The sequence below is a fragment of the Danio aesculapii genome, chromosome 1 (genome assembly GCF_903798145.1).
Source record: "Danio aesculapii chromosome 1, fDanAes4.1, whole genome shotgun sequence".
NCBI classification, from domain to species: domain Eukaryota; kingdom Metazoa; phylum Chordata; class Actinopteri; order Cypriniformes; family Danionidae; genus Danio; species Danio aesculapii.
The window spans coordinates 16,452,589-16,473,289 of NC_079435.1; the positions used below are offsets into that span (position 1 = coordinate 16,452,589).

At 37.0% G+C, this 20,701-nt stretch overlaps 1 protein-coding gene across 5 annotated transcripts in view; it reads right to left on the reverse strand.

Moving 5' to 3' along the window:
• Window positions 1–14,732, reverse strand: part of zdhhc5a (zinc finger DHHC-type palmitoyltransferase 5a) — a 47,828-nt gene extending 33,096 nt beyond the window's left edge. For all 5 annotated transcript variants that reach the window (XM_056456736.1, XM_056456734.1, XM_056456735.1 and 2 more), the window contains exon 1: window positions 14,374–14,732. The gene's annotated coding sequence lies outside the window, so the exon portion shown is untranslated. The remainder of the gene's footprint in view (window positions 1–14,373) is intronic.
• Between the last annotated feature and the right edge of the window lie 5,969 nt (window positions 14,733–20,701).

Genomic DNA, 20,701 nt, shown 5'->3' on the forward strand with positions numbered 1-20,701 from the left:
TGCGCACACCCATAATAGCTGGGTATTGCTAACTACATCATGAAACCAGCACGTACAGTGATACTATCATACCTGAAGAGTGCACCTGTTAGTGATCTGATAAAAAGTTGACTGACAAGTTCCAGGACTACACTAAGAAAAACAGCAGATGCCCCCAAAAAACTGACATTTGATCATTTGTAGCACTGAACTTAATCGGCCTAACTGACAACGACAGTAACCACTTTCCCTACAGTAATACTGGCAAATTACCATAATGACTTTACTGGTCAATTCAAAAATAAATTGTTCTTCTCATTCGCAACGATGTTCTGTAACTTTTCCAGAAAACCACCACTCACACATCCATTCCAAAATACCAACATTGCTGCAGATGTATTTGTGAACAAGGGGGTCAGTCTTCTTCTTGATGGTTTCATTTCAATTTTAACCTTTCACATTTATTTACCTGCTTTTGTCCCAGAAACGTGTGTGAAACAGTCACTGTTAGACAGAAAACTCCACAGCAGTGCAACAACTGAGGAACCATTCACAAAGAACAAGTCTTTGCGTCTGAAAACATACAGCAAGACACAGAGATCAGCAGTGGATCCGCCATGTTGTCACTGACAACACTACCATACAACACTAGGACCGCCTATGAGTTAATCTTATTGGTCCACTGCTCTGAGTTTATAACAGTCACACACATCCGTCAAACAATGGAAATATAAGATATTGTCTCATCTTGTGGGCACGTATGTCAGTCTGTGATATTCTACACATAATATTAAACAGTTGTTGTCCACTACATCTGCTGTTATGGATGGACACAGTGCTAGCACATTTTAGTACACTGAGATTTCAGTGACAAAAACTTCTAGATTTCTGTTGTTTTAGGAGAGGGTTGAGCTTGATCTTTGAAAGTTTCCTGATTATAAGTTTTATTTTTCATTATTGTGTTTATACTGTACTTTTGCATCATAAGAAGCTGATTGTGACAAAACACTTCTGCCTGTTCAAAATAAAGAGAACAATCAAGTACTGTCTTGCTTATTCTTGTTGTCTCTTACCCATACCAAACCATGACCCCAAAATTGGCACATACCAAACCATGACTTCAGTGTACAGTTACACCCTTAGTTTACACATATAGCTAGGCCTGTCACAATAATCAATATATCGACTTATCGCACAACACATGAACATGACCTCAATAATTTTTGCTGATGCAATATATAATCGCCCATACATAAAAAGACGATTCTAGCAACATTTTAGCTGATTGCGCAATATCTCGATCTATATTGGAGGTGTCAGTGTAAGTGTGGTAAAAAAAACACTATAGCATTTACTATGGGCTGGGCCGATAAACAATATTATATTGAATCGCGATAAAATTTATGTCAACAACAATATTAAGCTCTGGACTCTATATTGACCTAGGAGTCAATCACACAGCAGAATGGTGCAACAATGGGATTCAAAATACGTGCTGATATTAGAGATGCAATTTATCGGCTGAAAATGTTGTGCCATTTAATGGACCCTCTAATTTTTGTGGCTTCAGTTATTGTTGGGGTACTCTTTTAAATCTGGAAGCATTAACAACTGATATCGAAATATATATCATTATCATTCAACGTGGAAAATAATTAGAGATTGCATTTTTGCCATATCGCCAAGCCCTAGTATTTACTACTAGACAACAGAAAATAGATCAAGTAGCAGATATCGCAGCCTCTGTTACCTTTCGCCTTAGACTTTTTTGTTAACATTTATTATTTATTTGTTTAAGATAAACGTTTTCACGTTCTGATTACAATGCCTAAATATTAAACTGTTTAAATGACTAGAATCAAATTAAATATTCTTAAGAATAAAATATTATGCACTCTTTGGAAGAGTGTACTTGCATTGTGATTATATTATATTGTCGTTCTGGTTTTATATAATGAAATGGCATGAAATGGTCTTGAAAAGGGTTCTCACAATACTGGAATTTGATACCAATTGGTACTGAAATTCTAAAAACGTCCATTCCCAGGGAGCATTTAAGCTCTGTGAAGCACGTTCTTAAACACTGCTGATTTGCCATTGTGTTCACGTGCTCAACAGAAATGACTGTGATTGGCTGTGAAGGCCATCGGTTCACCGAATGTACCGCTGTTTACTGAGGGAAACCACAGATACAGAAACACTGGAGTGTTTCAAAGTCACATCGATGAGCTGGTTTGTCTATAAGCTGACGTACGAGCAATCCGCTTCTGAATCGCAGCTTTAAAATGCTCCAGTGGTTACACTCCATGAACAGTGGTGAGTTTGGCGAACCGATGACCTTGACATCCAATCGCAGTCATTTCTGTTGAGCACATGAACACAATGACAAACCAGTGCTGTTTAAGAACGTGCTCCACAGCGCCTAAATGTAAAATGGACGTCTTTAAAATTTTAATTATTATCTTATTACAGTATTGTGTCAACCCTAGTCTTGAAATGACAATAATATAGTTTATTACAATATATTCTAATGCAATATATCATACAACAAAAAAATATATATCATGACAGGCCTACATATAGGAACACGGAGGTCTGTGGAAAAGTGCTTAAAACAAATCTGTTAGAGATGTGGACAGACCACTTTTGAAAACACTTGTGGAGATATAAATTTGCTGCAGAGTGTGAGACTCTCTTTGGAACAAAAGACTACTTGTGTTGTACCGAAATCGGACTCCCCGGTTTGTTAAAAAAAAAAAAAGATTTCACTTTTAATTGCACTTTAATTCGTCACGGTTAATTCGTCATTGTAAAGACTTCTCAACACCATGTTTTTGAACAGAATAAACTGCTGCAACTACTGTGCATTAGTTTAAAGTTCCAAGCTTGTACACCAAGGCTAATAAGCATGGAGACTGGACTAAAGGCTTACTAAAGTTTCTTACTATGGTTGAGGTTATTAACTAAGGGCCGTTCACATATCTAGTCTTTTGTATGCGCAAGTTCGTTATTTCCAATGGAAGCGCACGCACACGAGCAGCATGACACGCTCACAGTTTCCATATGCTTCTAGTAGAAAGAATGCCGCGAGCCCACCGCGCGTCACGTGACAGTAACATGACTGATCGGCTTCATACCATACCTGCCAACATTCGGATCATAAAATCTGGGAGATTTTATCCGGGGGTGCTGACACGGACTGTGCTGGTGGGGGCCCCTGTCAGATATCACGCTCAGTGGGGGGGGTTTGGCGGTCACCGAAAACACGGTCAGTGTGGGGGGGGGGTGTCTCCAAGTCACATTTCTACTCCAATGACGAAAAAAAAATTACAAAATGTAGTTGATCAAATAATATAGTAGATAATTTAGTTGATCAAAAGTCCCTTTTAGACAGAGGTTCAGCAGCCTTTGACTACGTTTGTTCTCTTTAAAAGGGATACTTGACTAATATGATGCTTAGATTTATATTAGACAAATAATAAAAAAATATATTCTTATTTTATTTATTTACTTGTTTATTAATTGCTCTTTCATTTATTTTTTAGTGTAAAACTTTTACTTATGTTTAAATGCCAAAAAAATGTTTCACTTTTTTTTTTTCAAGCCCAAAGATAAATAGACTATTATTTGTGTTTTATTATTATTTTGTGCTGTATTATTTAGTTCCTGCGAGGCAATAAATAACACTTTAAAATATAAGGAGTTTTCATGTGATTTTCTAAACTAGAAGTGCTTTGAAATTAATGAATGCATAATAATCATGACAATCGTAAAGCGTACAAGCAAAATCTATAATCGTCAGGGTGCATCTCACACAGTTGAACATTATGTTTGCAGTTAAACTCCCAGTGGTTTATCACTTGCATTTTGTCAATAATTCTTTCAGCACAGTTAGCACTAAAAAAAGAACACGGGAATGCTGTCTGATTAACAAGCTTCAACTAAATGTGTCTCGACCAAGAACTCAAAGGCTTATGTCTGTTAAACAGCACAGAGTGAATGCATTATTTGGATCAGTATATTCTAATTGGCCTGGATTAAACGTCTCATGTCAGCGTGTTCTGAACTTGTACGTGCACATAGCAGGAATTTCCCTACTGCATTCACACACAGCAGAATTCCAGCAACTTACTGGAAATGCTACAACTTCTCATTCCATAAAAATTGACAAAAACATTTCCGGTATTTTTAAAAAAGGACTCGTTCACACATGATCTCTTTGGGACAATGTACCTGTAATTTTGCAAAAAAAAGTCTATATGCGAAAGGGGCTATTGAGCAGTTAAAATACACAATCACAACAGAGAGGTGACACTGGTAAAAGAGATGGCTGAAAATAAAAGAGAAGGATGCTGAAGTAACAGCAGTTAGGTAGTAGCTGACAGATGTGCTCATTAATTAATGAATAAATGGGTGAAGGTGCAATTCAGAACAGCAATTCAATACAGTAACTAACTCCTGCAGGATGAGACTACTGTTACTCTTCCCAATTTTAAAGGGACAACTAAACACAAAAATGATCAAAAACATTTGTATGATTGTTTTTATTTTTAGGTTAAATTGTTCTTCTCAAATACCAAATTATTAGTAGATGACTGTAATAAGTGAAAGGAGACAGACTAACAATAAATGCTAAAGCCTTCAAGAAAGCAACTAAAAACATGAATGGATGATAATGTTGGGATAATGTTCAGTTTCTGGTACAAAGCATTTAGCTTCATAATAATGCATTACCAAGAGCAACAAGGATCAATTTTGTTTCACTTAAATACATTTTGATAGCCATTGACTCAAGGACCATGGTTTCAATTAAAAATCTTCTTTATGGTTTCACAGAATAAAAAGGTCAATAAAAGCCCAGGTATGAAGGCGAAATTAAGTTTGAAAAGGATGAGGGACAATATACTTCTTTTTTTAAATCTTCCAACGCCCCTGTGTTGCAGTAGGCAAGGGTTGTCATGCTGTTCGCGCGAACCCCTAAACACAACGTTTCATAAACAGCCTTCAGTACATCAGAAAAGAAGCACTTACCCCAGCACGCAATCTTTACATTGGTTTTACTTTAAGCAGACAGACACTGAAATGAAGAGTGTTTAGAACTTTAAAAGATCATCATGACCACTATATAACTCCTTTTAAAATCTCTTTGATTGTCAAGCGATTATACAGTTATAGATGAATCTGTACCAATCTGCTACTCAGCCCTTCAGTTTTTTTGTATTGCTAAAATGGTGTTGTTCGTTGTTCTCCTGTCCAAACTCTGTTGATATGAAATACGAATCAATCACAAAGAAGGTTCTAAAACACGCCCACTGACTGCACAATCATCATGGACCAATGGTAGCTCAAAGATGTTTAAGAGCTAGTGTTGTCACAATAATGAATTTCGGTTCCAATCAGTACTGAAATTTTAAAAACAATTTCCTGCTAACATTTAAGTGTTGTTGAGCACGTTCTTAAACACCGCTAATTTGCCATTGTGTTCTCATGCTCAACAGAAGTGACTGTGATTGGTCGTAAAGGTCATCAGTTCACCAAACCCACCGCTGTTTACCAAGTGCAAACACAGATACAGCTCAACAGCACTTAAATGCTAGTTTGAAATGGACTTTTTTTATTTCAGTATTGATTGGTATCGAAATTCCAGTATCGTGACAACACTATTAGGGGCTAAAACTAACTTCCTCAAAAAAGACAGCTTTAGTGAGCTGTTTCAAACTGCCAAAACAAACTTTGAACAAACTTAATTTTTGCCAGTTTCACGGTGCACTCACACTAGGCTATCTGAACCATACCCAGGCGCGTGTCCCAGTTCGTTTGACAAGTGTGAGTGCTCCGAATGGGACCCAGGCGCGGTCCAGATAGCCAGCCCTGGCCTGATTGTAAGGGGTGTGCCAGAGCACGGTTCGGTTGAGCTTTGGCATGGTACGATTTTAGTGTGAGTGCAAAGCATGCCTGAGTCCAAAACTGAAGACGTGAAGTTACTTTTAAGGGACTGTTTCATATGGATTTATTAATCATTCTTACTTTTCGATGAATGCAAACTGTCAAAGTTCTAGGGTTGGGTACCGAAACCCCTTGTAACCGGTATGCACCGGACTGAATCAGCATATGAATTTTGGTGCCCAATTCCGGTGCTGCGACAGGAACATAAAGCAGGTTGCACACCAGAAGCGCAGCTCGGTAACGCTCAGCGTCGCGCCACGCAGCGCCATGCATTTTAGAATTCTCAAAATAGGTTTCTATCAGGGTACACACACTGGCGCAGCAAGTTGGCGGCTGTCCGCTGCACCCAGCCACAACTCAGGACACTGTTCATATTTCTGCCACGCCACAGAGTGCCATCTGAATAGTTTCATTTTAAATAACATGAGAATGTGCGCATCTGTTGTGTGATACTTTCAACAGTCATGTGCGTGCCGTGTCATGGCTCTGAGCAGCGCATCCGGTGTGTGACGCCCTTAAGAAGCATCAAGGGGTGCAAAGGCATACACGCATTGTGTCAAACCATCTCTAAATATTTAATTCCAAACAGCATTGAGGGATACAGAAATCGTCAGCGATGTCAGGCATTTGTTCTTGTTGCTTATAGAAGGCAAAGCGCGCAGTACGGCGCATGCGGTGAGCGACTCCCTTCATCAACACGCATGATCGCATTCATCTAATTTGCTTAAATTAAGCATTCTAAAGTATGGCTATGTTTTACAAGCAAGGATTCTGACACACCAACATACAGCAGATGCTTTACAAAAGTTGCGTGTAAGGGGGGAAACACGACAAACTTATGAAATTTGAGGGCTCATGGAATCAATGTAAAGGTCAGGAATGGACTGTGTTTGACAGCTTGTGACATCATCTGGCACTTTCAGTGAGTATGTTTACATGGACACCAATACTCTGATTTTATTATGATTAAGATAATACTGTGATTTTTGATTATCTTAAAGGACCACAGACACAAACTGCGGAGGAAACATGGTGACGCAATGACGTTAATGGATATGTGCTATAACATGTAACTGGGAATCATGAATGTAACATTCAGAAAACAACTCATGTAAACACCTGAATCATATTATTGTCTTAATTAGATTAAGGCAAATCATTAGATCACTGATGTCCATGTAAAAGTAGTCACAAGCCCTAAAACCAGAAAAAAGGTGTTCCCTGATTTTGATAACAGCCTTTTCACAGGTTAGTAGTATGCTAATGTAATGTTAATAGCATAATGCAAATCTTGCATTCATGCTAACAAATAAATGATCAAAAGAAATATATTAATGAAATTCAAATATATTAAATACGAGCTGATGTTTACTTTAAACTTATTGTAAATATACATTTTTATTGTTCAATTATAATGATTAAAAATATATATTTATTGTCAAATAATTTTGTGGCTAAAAAGTATTGGTACAGGCACAGGTACCATTTTAAAAGTATCAATTTAGTACCGGTATAGAAATAACCACAAACGATACCTAACCCTACATTGTTTATGAACATTTATGAGCATCCAAACTTGTGGATCTGTTCAGCAAAATATTTGACTGCGTGTCACTGCATCCCAAACGACTAAAAGATATAACTAAAGCAATGTCCACTGTGCTGAGTGAGAGCGAGCCCTACTTTTCCTGTTACACTAAACAGTTGCATCATTAATAACGTAAGCATGCTCAGGTTCAGAGGGTAAAATACAGTTTGAATGCAGGCCAAGGGGAGGGGGGGGGGGGGCAATTGGCACGGTTCAAGGCAACTATACCTAGAGTAAATACCCCTTAGTTCAAAATGAATATTTCAGTTTGTTGTTCAATTTTAAGTACACTGCGGCCTTAAATCTTGGATAGCCTGGAATCATTTGAATAATTCATTCATTCATTTTCTTTTCGGCTTAGTCCCTTTATTAATCTGGGGTCGCCACAGCGAAATGAACCGCCAACTGATCCAGCTTGTGTTTTATGCAGCGGATGCCCTTCCATCTGCAACCCATCTCTGGGAAACTCCCATACACACTCATTTACTATAAACAATTTAGCCTACCCAATTCACCTGTACCGCACGTCTTTGGACTGTGGGGATAACCGGAGCACCCGGAGGAAACCCACGCGAACCTGGGGTGAACATGCAAACTCCACACAGAAACGCCAACTGACCCAACCGAGGCTCGAACCAGCGACCTTCTTGCTGTGAGGCGACAGCACTACCTACCGTGTCGCCCATTTCAATAAATCATATAAATAAAATCTTAAGAAAATATATTCCATTCTCCTAAAGTCCCAGCCATTGCAAGGTAAACATGCAAAAGGTTAAATGATTCTGTTACAAAGTTATTCCACTGCAATTAGACTGAAACACACTTTTGCTTTCTTTCCCACAATCATGCATCACAACTAAACAGATTTAGCTTGGTCTAGCATCTGTTTAGAGACACATTCCCTTGAAGATCTGTAGAATAAAACCCTTTCTGTTAAACAGTTCAAACATCAGCCAGGCACGTTATCAGTGACTATGCCTGACATTTAGTAATATGACCCGAAGTCTGGCCTAAAATTGCCATAGCTGCGTAACCCTGCAAAAGGTCCAAGGGACAACACTCCAAAGCATTTCAGAGTGGAGCTGCATAACTGTAAAGCTTTGGTTTGTAAACAGTCCTGGGAAAGTCTGATCCTAGATCAGCATCCAGCTATGCGGTGCATCCTAGAGCAAGAAACATTGTGAAAGCCTGTATCAACCACTGGACCAGGGTTCACACTCAATGTGGTTGAGTCAGCAAACAGGCGGGAAACATATGGTCTCGATACATATATACATGTGTGTGTGTGTGTGTGTGTGTGTGTGTGTATGTATGTGTATGTATGTATGTATGTATGTGTATATATGTATATATGTTGCCCCCGTTGCCCCAGCAACCTTGGACACAAAACAGCCAATCTCAATAACCTGTTCACGTATCACCACACCCGCCCACCTCCAAACACTACTCCAGTCAGGCACGCGGTACACCAGCTCGCAAAATGGCTAGTAACGTTAATGTAATCCCAGACATCCCAAGTTTCCCGGAAGTTTTGGGAGACTCCCGGATGCCCGCAAACGAATGATAATCTTCCAGAAATCGCGCGTCTACGCACGCACGCACGCACGCACGCACGCACACGCACACGCACACACACATATATTATGATATTTTGACCAGTATTTAGAAAAGGTTTGATATGGCAGAGTGTATGCTAAGTGAAAGAGAAAGAAAAAAAAATTGAATGCTAGATATTAATCTCTAATAGGAATTTGCCTTTTTCTAGTATCTTGCTTTTACTTTCATTATGGACATTCTGTCATTGCTTTAGAATTGTAGTTTAATTTCAACAAATGGACAGAAAAAGCTTTTGCAAAGCACTACTGTCTATGAATGAATCAATAAATCATTACAACTGACAGAGTGAGTGAACATCCATGATATTACACTAACTGACCCATCGCAAGACAAACAGCAGAAAGATTATAATAGACTTAGCAAACTTTGGTTGTAAAGACAACACTAATTGAAACTGTAAGAAATGTTTTTTTACACCTCCAATTTGAAATGGGTTCTGAAAAAAGGTGTTGCCTGCTTTGATGAGGTGGGAGTGTTTGAAGAGGGAATAAATTACATAAAAGGGGAGTTTTATTATGCTTATAAATACACCGCCAATGCAGAGACACTGGAGCGTGTTGGTGAGCGCAACAGTTAGAAGCCAGATTGCCATCCTAACATGAAGCAAATATTATCAAAGTTCACAAAATTTTTTTTAAATCCAAATGGTTAAGTAACTCCATTTGTCATCGAGTTGTTAATGGTGGTACTGTAACATCGGTAACCTAGTAACAGCAACAATTAAATAAGGCAAGCATAATAGAGTCAACTGATACCATTCATACCATCAAAACCACCTCAAGCAAGCAAACATTTCCTTCACTTTTTTCTTATGCAATACTTTAACAGGGAGATCATCAACAGTGGTTCGTTAGTACACATACCAAATCTGTGGAGACAACACAAAACTGGTGTAAAAATCAACAAATTGTACAAAGAAAAAAAAGAAAACTATTATAGACCTACAATAGTCTCCAATTATAAAAGCCACACCCAATTAGTTGATCAAATCAAAACACCCATCTGCACCTAGACTTAATCATCAGGGGAAATGAAAACACTTTTGTGATGGATTGTCTCTAACCGGATGTTCACACCGAAAGCAGCAAGAGCGTCAAAGTAGCCGGAAGTGATTAATTTTCAATGAAAGCCGGCGGCCATAAGGGGCGAGGAGCAGAGCTGCGCGTCTTCGCCGGTGTGAGTTGAAATCAAGTCAACTTTATGGTAATGAGCTATGATGCAGTTCGGCGGCAAGTAATCAGAATGTAGAAGTCCACAGATTGAGAAAGTGCGCAACATTTTCACGCTAGAAAGCATGTTTTATGCAGGAATGTAACTGATATACTGCAACGGCCCCTTTAAATACGAGATCAATGTAGCGAATTTTGACGCTCTTGCCGCCGGAGCTGAAGGCAGACAGCGTTGTCGCCAGGGCAGCCAGAGCAACCTCAAATGCTCTCACCGGTTTCGGTGTGAACGCACATCTCTGACGAAAACGAGCATTTTTTTTGTATTTAAAAAAATATATATTTATTATCTGTAGAAGCTCTGTCACGAAAGCAAATTCCTCGTATGTGTGAACATACCTGGCAATAAAGCTCTTTCTGGTTCTGATTCTGATTCAAAGACAGAGAAGTTAAGAGATATCTTCTCTCGAAATTTAATTTCATTCATTATAACGCACAGTGACTGGATCGAACAACCCCTTTCTAATTTAAAAATGCAGAGAAAAGCTCAAAATCTAATGATGTATGCGTGTACTCTCCAGTTGTAGAGGGCAATCACCACCACTGAATTTACTTTTCAAAACGGAAGAATGAATTTGTGCAGAAAAACAACAACAACAAAAAAAACTACAACATTGTTTAGACTTGCTAATAAAATGTACTATAGTAGTCCTATTACAGTTTTCAGCAGTGTGCCACCTATATCTGTTAACACATCAAAAAAAAAAAAAAAAAAAAGTAAGAAGTGTTTTTGTGTTTGAAGTATTTTAGAAATAAGTTTTGCTTCATCTTTTTCAAGTTTAAGCCCACATAACGTCAACACTCTGATGACAGTTATATGCAAATTTACCTGGATTGTCGGAAAATTGTCCTTTAATTCTAAATAAGCCATTCAAAACAAAAAGAAAAAATTATATATATATATATATATATATATATATATATATATATATATATATATATATATATATATATATATATATATATATTTATATATTCTTAAGTACACACATTTTCTTTCAATGCACAAGATCACCAATTATCTGATGACAGCTCATTATTGCTAAAGATTGTTTAGGAATGTAAAAGTAGTAATGGCTCAAACTTATGATCATTAGGGGCATAAAGTTCTTTGTACAGAACCTCAAGCAGGTCGCACACTGGAAGCGCCGCTCGGCACCGCGACACGACTCACACATGACAGTTAAAAGTATCACACCAGACGCGGACATTCGCATGATATTTAACAAGAAACTAATCAGATGGCGCTCTGTGACGCAGCAAAGAAATGAACAGTGTCCTGAGTCGTGGCTGGGCACCGCGGCGGCGGTGTGTGTAGCCTGATAGAAACCTATGTTTAGAATTCTTAAGTGCATGACGCTGTGTGGCACTGCGTTGCGCTGCGTAGCGCTACGCGTCGCCGAGCGGTGCTTCTAGTGTGAGACCTGCCTAAAAATTAGAATGCGACAGTGTTTTGAATCATCACAAAATTTCAACACATTTAAAAATTGTGACAGCACAAAATCCGCTTTCATAGCTACAGAATTGGGCTGCACAATATTGGAAAAATCTAACATTGCGATATGTATTGCGATATGAATGAGCAATTCCAGCGTAATGGATGTGACATTTGCAGTAAAAACTCAAAACATAAACGTATTTGTTAACATTATATTGAAACATCTGTTTATATTTTCCAGAACAACAAACCACAGAATTAAGGGACCAGAAAAATTTCAATCTGTAAACATATTTTGTACTTTAAATGAGGAAAATAAACATGCGTTATGGATGTGACTAAAAAAGTCTATGAGTTTACAGTACACACCATACTTTGTAGAAATTATGTGAATTAAACTGCACATAAGAAATAATGATAATCGAAAGAATAAGAGTTGGCTCACTATAGAACAACCATGACTGATTTTATTTTTATTTTTTTTATATATTTGCATTTATGAGGAAAAAGTGTCGCTATGGATGTGACATCTCTCTGTTATGGATGTGAGAGATGTGAAATGGCCACTTGTGTGATTTTGGTAAATCAAATATAATTGTTTGAAAACATTGAGAGATACATTTGAGTATTTCTAAAGTACTGTAAAATACTTGCTTACACAAAAAAAATTAGAAACAGATTCTGTATTTTGATGAAAACTTATTTATTTTCATGGCAAGGTTGACATTTGCATGCAATTACTCAAATACAGTTTCACCAGATGACTTAATATCTCTTTTTGGAAAGAATTTATAATGTTAGATCGATTGGGATGATCTTGCAGTGGGAGTGCATCTCTATAAAATCTAATAAACAATCTATAAATTATTTGGGGTCCTCCGACACAATCTTCGTTGTGGTCTGTGCCTTTTGCAGTGCATTTCTATATTTGCATGCGTTGTGAGTATTTCCATAAACTTGTTTAGCCAGAGATTGATAAATTAATGTTTACTATTTGTATCTTCATAAAATCTAATAACTTTCTGGGGTACATTTTGGTGTGGTCTGTGCTGTTTGCACTGCATTTCAGTATCTGCATGACAATTGTCTTGCATAACAATCCATAAATACAATCAAGAAAAAGATAAAACTGAAATAAAGTGTTTTATTGTTTCCCAAGTCTAACAGTGTTCAGGTACAGTAACTGAACGATAATAACAATAAATTAACCATTGTTAAGGTCACAAATGGTACAATTTCTAATACCTGCATGCTTTTAAAATCATTAAACAATCACAGCCATCAAAAACATGTGAAAATTATAAATTGTGATACAAACTCAACATTGCACATCCTGTGATGTGACTATTGTGAATGATCACATTGCGATATCGATGCTGAAATGATATATTGTGCAGCCCTACTACAGAAGTATGCAATTTATTTATGAAAAGGCCTGCGTGTACAAGGTTTCTCTACTTAAACTCTTTTCATGCGAATTCTCACTCTATACTCCTCCTCACTGTCCTCCAACACAACAGAATGAGCGAAACCTAAAGCCATGTGGCATTGCACTCACTGCCAACTGAGGCAACCTGCATTTCCCACTAAACGCCTGCCAATTTCACATGGCGACAGAAGTAAAGCCTCTCTCTAATTCTATAAGAGAAAAAGAGAGAGCGAGATCTGTCACCTAGCCTTTTGAACTTCCATCTTCCCTGAAACACCTCTATGATAAATAAATAAAACACCATAAAAAACACCCAAAACAAGCAGGTACTGTAAATTATGTTACCTATAATGCTAGGAAACACCCTGGAATACAGCCAGAAACGGGTTGAATTTCACACAGCACGTTTTCATTCACACATAAGTCACTATTGAGTGAATATAACCGGTTTAGTGCCCTGTTATGATTTTACCTGACAGCTATTTTTACTCATTGTTAACTGTAATTACAATGGAGCAGGTGAACTGATAAAAATTAATGACTCACATATGACTACAGCACAAAACGTGCAGAATTGATGTCATTACTATCAGGTGAGGTGATAAAATGCCTAAAAGGAATTAAAAAGCAGCGCGGCGTTGTCTTACTTTGAGGCGGTGTGTGTCTTTTGGGTGTGTTTCGCTGCAGCTGCACTGTTGTCATCGGTTTTAGGCCCTGACATGAATCCGCGCGACGCCGATACCGAGCGCGCGGTCGAGGCAGCGGCGTCGCGCGGAACGTAAAAGGGGACTCGACCGAATGCCTTAGTGAAACTGCATGATAAAGCGACACTTAATCTCTACACATTAAGGTTTAACGCTGAAAACTACAACGAGAGCATGTCAGTGCAAAGTCTGAGTGGTCGGGTTCTTGAAAACACGACTTATTCTGCTACGTTAGAAATGACAGCAAACACAAGCCCTGAATAAATGACTCACATGGCAAGATAAATCAGTATATTATTTAATATTGAAGCGATAGATTCCCATATGACCACAAGTAGTTGTGGCACACAGCTGGGCAGGTCTATTAGCATGACAGCTAGCATTATATCGCCTCTTCTTCAAAACAGTGCTTACGTTAAAATACATGAACACCCCTGTCGACCTACCTGTCAGTTCATTGGCGTCGCTGCTTTAGAGGATTGGTGTGTGTGACATTGGTTATCCTCTTTAATAGATTAGATGATGGCTTTAATCTCCGTTTCAATCTTTGGTTGGTGGGGTCTTGCCGACGGCTCACTTAGCCTGTTAGCCTGCGTCCAAACTGTGAATCTTTCGCCTTCTTTTTTGAACACGCCCGAGCTAATACAATGTCGTTCAAGTATTGGGTCCTCTGTGTAATCGTTTATATGTATATTCCGTCGCATATGACTTGATAAAGCTCGCGTAGTTTGAAGCTAACGACTAGGTTTAACGTATTTTCACCCAGCTCAGCGCAGCGGCACGAGCTCCAGTCCACATCCACGAGCCTCCCAGAACAGTCTTAGGTCTCCGCCCCTTCTGTAAGCTCATTGGTCGAGATTTGCTGTCAGTCCACCCTGCGCGGCCAATCAAAAGCCGCAGGTGATTGTTTGACGGGACTTGTCAACCTCATTTGAATCTCAGGTGTTGATGAAATATGGAAGGCCATTGGGGCCAAAACGTCTGCAACAAACGCGTTTACACGTTATTACGTGTTAACACGTAATTTTCGCGTTAACACGCAATTACGCGTTAACACGTAGGTACGTGTTAACACGTGATTTACGTGTTAACACGCAATTTACGTGTTAACGCGTTTTTTTTTTTAACTAGTGTCATTTTTAAAGCACTATCCTTTAATAATTTCTCCAACCTGCTCATTTTAAAATGTATAATGTCATTTCACTTAAATCACAATAAATGATTTGGAGTCAATGAACTGTAGTAGATATTTTGTATAATGAAAGGCCAAACATCTTCTGCAATGTTATGTTTGATGGCCGGGGACATTATAATTCTTGTCATTCAGCTGCTGAGATTTCTTTGTAAATGTGTCCAGAGAAATCAGTATGAGCTTTATTTGACAAGTGTGGGCAATCACACTAGAAATGTTTTGTGTGTTTTTTCAGGAGCACAGGATACATACAAATCAACACAAGGACACAGAATGACATAAGTGGATATAAAATAAACAATAAAACATTTTGGTTACAAAAATCATAAACAGTAAGGGTTGTGTATATGTATGACCATAAAAATAAACAGGTAACAACTGATCTAATAATAAAGATCTATAGATATAAAGATGTGTAGAGATCTGAAGGTTGGCCAGGTGCACAGCATTAATCCTCTCCGCTGTCCTGACAGTCCGCTGCAGTCTTCTTATGTCTGATTTGGTGGCTGATCCGAACCAGACAGTAATTGAAGTTTTGTCAGATGAAGTGGCGGCAGATTGTGCATTCTCATACTACATGTAACAGGTCATTAATTACTAAACACATGAATGATTTAATGCAGAGTAGCCTATCTTGGTGAGGTTTATGTCTGCAAATAATGCACATATTGTAGAACAAACATTTTATAATTTATAATTTTGTGTTATACATTTATGCTTGTAATATATATTTATTGTTAGCAGAACTTTGGACTATGTACTTTTGTCTCTGTACTGGAAGCTCCAATCACCAAGACAAAATATTCTTGTGTGCAAACAACTGACAATAAATAATTGACAAGTTTCCATAAAACTATGTAATAACTAAGCTCCTTTCTGCCTTTTAAGAAAAAAAACTAAATTATGATATACTAAATCAAAATTACAAGATAAAAAGTCGAAATAATGATTTAATAACTCAAAATTATGACTGAATAAATCTGTAGAAATTACATTATGACAATAGGTGGCGAAAAACAACCATCTAAATGTAGAACTTAATTCTCTAAAGATGATTAATCTAATAAAACAAAGTTTTTTAGAGAGTTATTAAATCTTTAACTGAAAATGTCATTTTTTCAAGCATGCAGTTTTCTTAAACAAGCTAATGAAATAACCTAAACTTAAACTAATGTTCCATGGTAATTTACTTGACAAGTACCTTTGCATTGTAGTGGGTAACACATGCAGTTGAAGTCAATTCAAAATGTTAATTTAAAATAATATTTCCCACATTATCTTATATATATAGTCATAATAAGTCTTATAGTATATATATATATATATATATATATATATATATATATATATATATATATATATATATATATATATATATATATATTCTCGATTGAGCAAGAGGGGCACCTCAGCCAATGAAGGCAAACGGGCAGTGGCTCTAGGCACCGGGCCACGCCCCTGTGCACATATATATATAAAATGTGTGTGTGTGTGTGTGTGTGTGTGTGTATATATGTCGATCAATTATTATGCAAACTTTAATACTTTTTTTTAAATATTAAGATGTTGTTAGCAATTTTATCTTGACAGACTGGCACAATTCAGCATGTAGACTCTCAAATTAAAAAAATAAATCACGCATTGCAGCCAGGCATGCACAGAGCATCTCCGTTCTCACAATGAGTTTCTGAGTTTTATCATCCAACCAAGTTCGTTCTTCCGAAGTAATCTGGGAACCAGGTCAGTGCTGCAAATAGCTTGTAAAGCCTGGCTCATTCAAAGAGACCTGCGCAATGAATGATAATGTCATTAATAATCAAAACAATATAAATCAGGCTTCTCTAAAACAGTAAATATTGCACATAAAATTTAACAAATGGTGTTTTGGCGCTGAAGCATATAGCGGACTTGTGCACTTCAGATGGTATTGCCTCTTGTTTATTGTGTAGATAACGGAGAAAGAAAAAAACACACATTACAATTAAGATACAAATTATATCAAATCAAATGTTTCAAAAAGATAATTTTCCAAGAAAAATACAAGTGTATGTTTTTGCTCCTGCCTATGAATGGATGATTTCTTTTGTTGTGTGGAAAATAAGGGTTTGATTAATGCTCCACTGTAATTGTTGTGTCTCAAACCCCTGTCATATGTCTGCTACATTTTTAATTTCTCATTATTTTAAAGATTATGTCATGCACATCTGATTTTTCCTCACTCTGATGTGGTTTCATTTTCTCCTCACTTGCTGCAGGAGTTTTAAAATCCTAACCGATAATAAAATCTGGTTGCAGCGCACACGAGGCGAATCTTCTGCAATTTCATTATCTCAAATCTTAAACGTGCGCACACTAGAAGATATGAAAACTGCGGCACAGCACACTACAAGATACTCTTAAGAGTGTGCCTGATAAAGCACCTAATTGCAGAATAACTCTGCTTTTTATTTATTATAGGCTAGGTTACAAATATTTGACCATATGCCAGAGCGAACAGCCTGCAGAATGAAAAATGCTGCTTGGGGAAAAAAATGCTTTTTTCCTACAACCCTACTGTATAAAATTTCTTTTTTACGTATAATGTTCTATTACTTAAAATTTTGTTAAAATGTATAGGTATAGTTTATATATAAAATGAGCCCTAGCTTATTTCGCTTTGATAATTATGCAAGGATAATATTGCATATTCAGTTTAGGCCTGGATAAATTATGTATTTTATAAAATGATTGTTTATGGACTAAGCTAACTGTAATTCAAGCGAAAGGAGAGAGACCGAGTGAGCGCGCGAGAGGACTCATATCTCCTAGGTGACCAATCTTCATTGATTGCGGATTCCAGCAGTAAGCGCAGACTGTGAAGGTTTAGTAACAGAGTTTTTCTTAAAATGTCGCAATGCACACAACATAATGAGTGACATATCAGAATTAAAAAAAGAGGATAAACTGTTGGTGTGCTACTCGCTGGCGTATCTGTGACCAAGACAGAACGTGTTTGTTTGAGATGATCAAGAGCCACGATATCCAGGGTAAATCACCAAATGAAGAAGAGCCACATTCCATCAGGAGGAACTTTGGATGCCAGAGGAATCTGTCTGAAATAAATGTCTTTGTGTAGTGAACAAGCATGAATAACATTCAGGTTTTAGAGTATTGAAATTCTCAGCTTCAACCTGCATGTTTTTCATGTTTGTTAACCATTTATTAATATGATTTACTATTACCATTAACAAAGCATTTGTGAGTGTAATTTATTGTAGTGTACACTCCAGCATTATCTAATGTTACATTTGCTCATTGTTTGTTCTTGTTACCACTAATGTGTTAATTAACACTGTAATCGACGTTAATAAGAGTTATCTTACATTTCTTTATGTTTAAGGATCACTTTACTTCTGTTGTTTATGGGGACTTTTATTTTGACAAGAAATCCGATTTTCAGAGCTAAAAAGAAATGATAAGAGAACAGTATGTGCATTTCATGACGGTTTATCAGAGCTCGTACTAAAAAGGACGGTCACTAAGTTTATTCAGCAACCCCCCGAAAAGGCATACGGTTTGTTAATGTAGACTATTTCATTTAAATTATTTTCGCTAGTCTCTCTCTCTCTCTCTCTCGTATTTTTTTATCCTCGTATGAATACAGCCCAACGCTATTTTACAGTTAGATGACTGGTAAAGAAGCAGGCCATCGGAAATTGAAATAAGAAACTGTCTCAGCGCAATATCTGCCTTATTCATCGCTGCCAAATATTGAGCTCCTTTAAAAGGAAGTGGACCAGATGTCGTAGGCTCGACGTAGCCATTGTGTAACAAAACGATTGCGCGCATCACCACATTAATATTTACGAGAAGGATTACGAGCTGTTACGACAGACACAGTCATCGGGACACCACAGCTACGTTTTACTTGAATTATTCATGATGAAGTGACCGAAGCACTACGATGCGCTTACGGTGACCTTACCTCATCAACCAAGATCATGACGGGAGAGTAACGCACGCGGAAGTGCGTTAAGAAATACAAACCGAAAGCAGCAAGTATTGCTGCTGTTTAATGTCTGGTTCAGTTATTTGTCGAAGCCAGTTTCTGCCAGATACGGCAAAATCATGCTTTAGAAATAGAGATTATGATTTAGAAAAGTCTAAATTATTGGATAAAAATCAAAATTGGAGGTCCAAGGTGGATGTGAATAATAATCTAATGAAATCTTTATAGTAAATTGAATCTTTAACTGACATTTAGATTTAAAATGTAAATTTCTATTATATAGTATAAAACATATACTTTCAAATAAATATCAGGACATACAAATATACCAATTAATCACACACACACACATACACACACACACACACACACACACACACACACACACATATATATATATATAGATAGATAGATAGATAGATATATTACAATTCTGTCTAAAGATGTCAAAGTGGCATAAAACAGTAAAAACAGTATATATAATGCACAAATATTTAATACTACTCCAGTCTATACAACAGGATGAGTCCATTTTTATGGTTGTCATGTTTTATGTTTTGTATTTGTTACAGCGAAAACATAATTTTATGTGTAAGCCTTGAATATTGTGTTGTGCTACACCCTGATTTTCCACCTTTGACCTTTTCCAAAAATTTCACCCTTGTGCTCTCCCCAGCTCTCAGGTTAATTAGCTTCCAGCTGCTAATCATTATGAACCTGCCTGAGTCAGAGTGGTTTGGCTATAAATACTGCCTTCTAAAGTTATAGTGAGTTGAGGAACACTTCCTAGTTGGTATTTGTGATAGTGGTCACTAGTGGTTGTGGTAGTTGGATTAAGCCTTAAAGCCAAATTAATATTATTGTTCCTGCATGTCCATTACTATTTACTATTTTGTGTACTCAATTTGAGATTTACTTCCAAGTGTGACTAAAGGGTGAGTGCCTTTTATTTTGTATATCCTTTCACCTGTTCGTTTGAGAGGGGAAGCTCAGGGAAGTTTGTGTGTGTTTTTTTTTTTTTTTTTTTTTTTGCATTAGGTAAGCTAGTCCTCTAAATTTAGCTGCTTTCTCTTTGTGGTTAGGCTATACTCCCTCAGCTTGACAACTACTTTCTATTAAATTTCCTATATTTCTAATAAAGATCTTATAAATAAAAATAATAAAATAATTTATTTTATTGAAATATTTATATTTTTCTCTCTTCTTAACCCTGTGCTGACTCTTCACTCTGGGGCTGAGGATTGAAGTGTGTTCTTCACATTTCTTTAATTCTAATTCAATATTTCTACCAAATTTTAGTCTGTTACATATTTTTGTCAAACGAGCTCCTTGATTTAAAAAAATATATATAAACCTTTGAAGAGTACACTTGAAAACATGATTTATGGAAATTATCAAAACTGAATATTTTAGTAGTTTTCAGAAAATGTTTTTACATTTGAGTATAGAGATAAAAGATTTATTAATAAAAACATGTAAACAAAAAAATTTAAGTAACCTCTTCATATAACTTAATTTAAGACTGTTAAGAGATTGTCCATTTTACTGGCCACTCGATGGATGAAAACACAATGAAGCAATATAGTCTAACTCT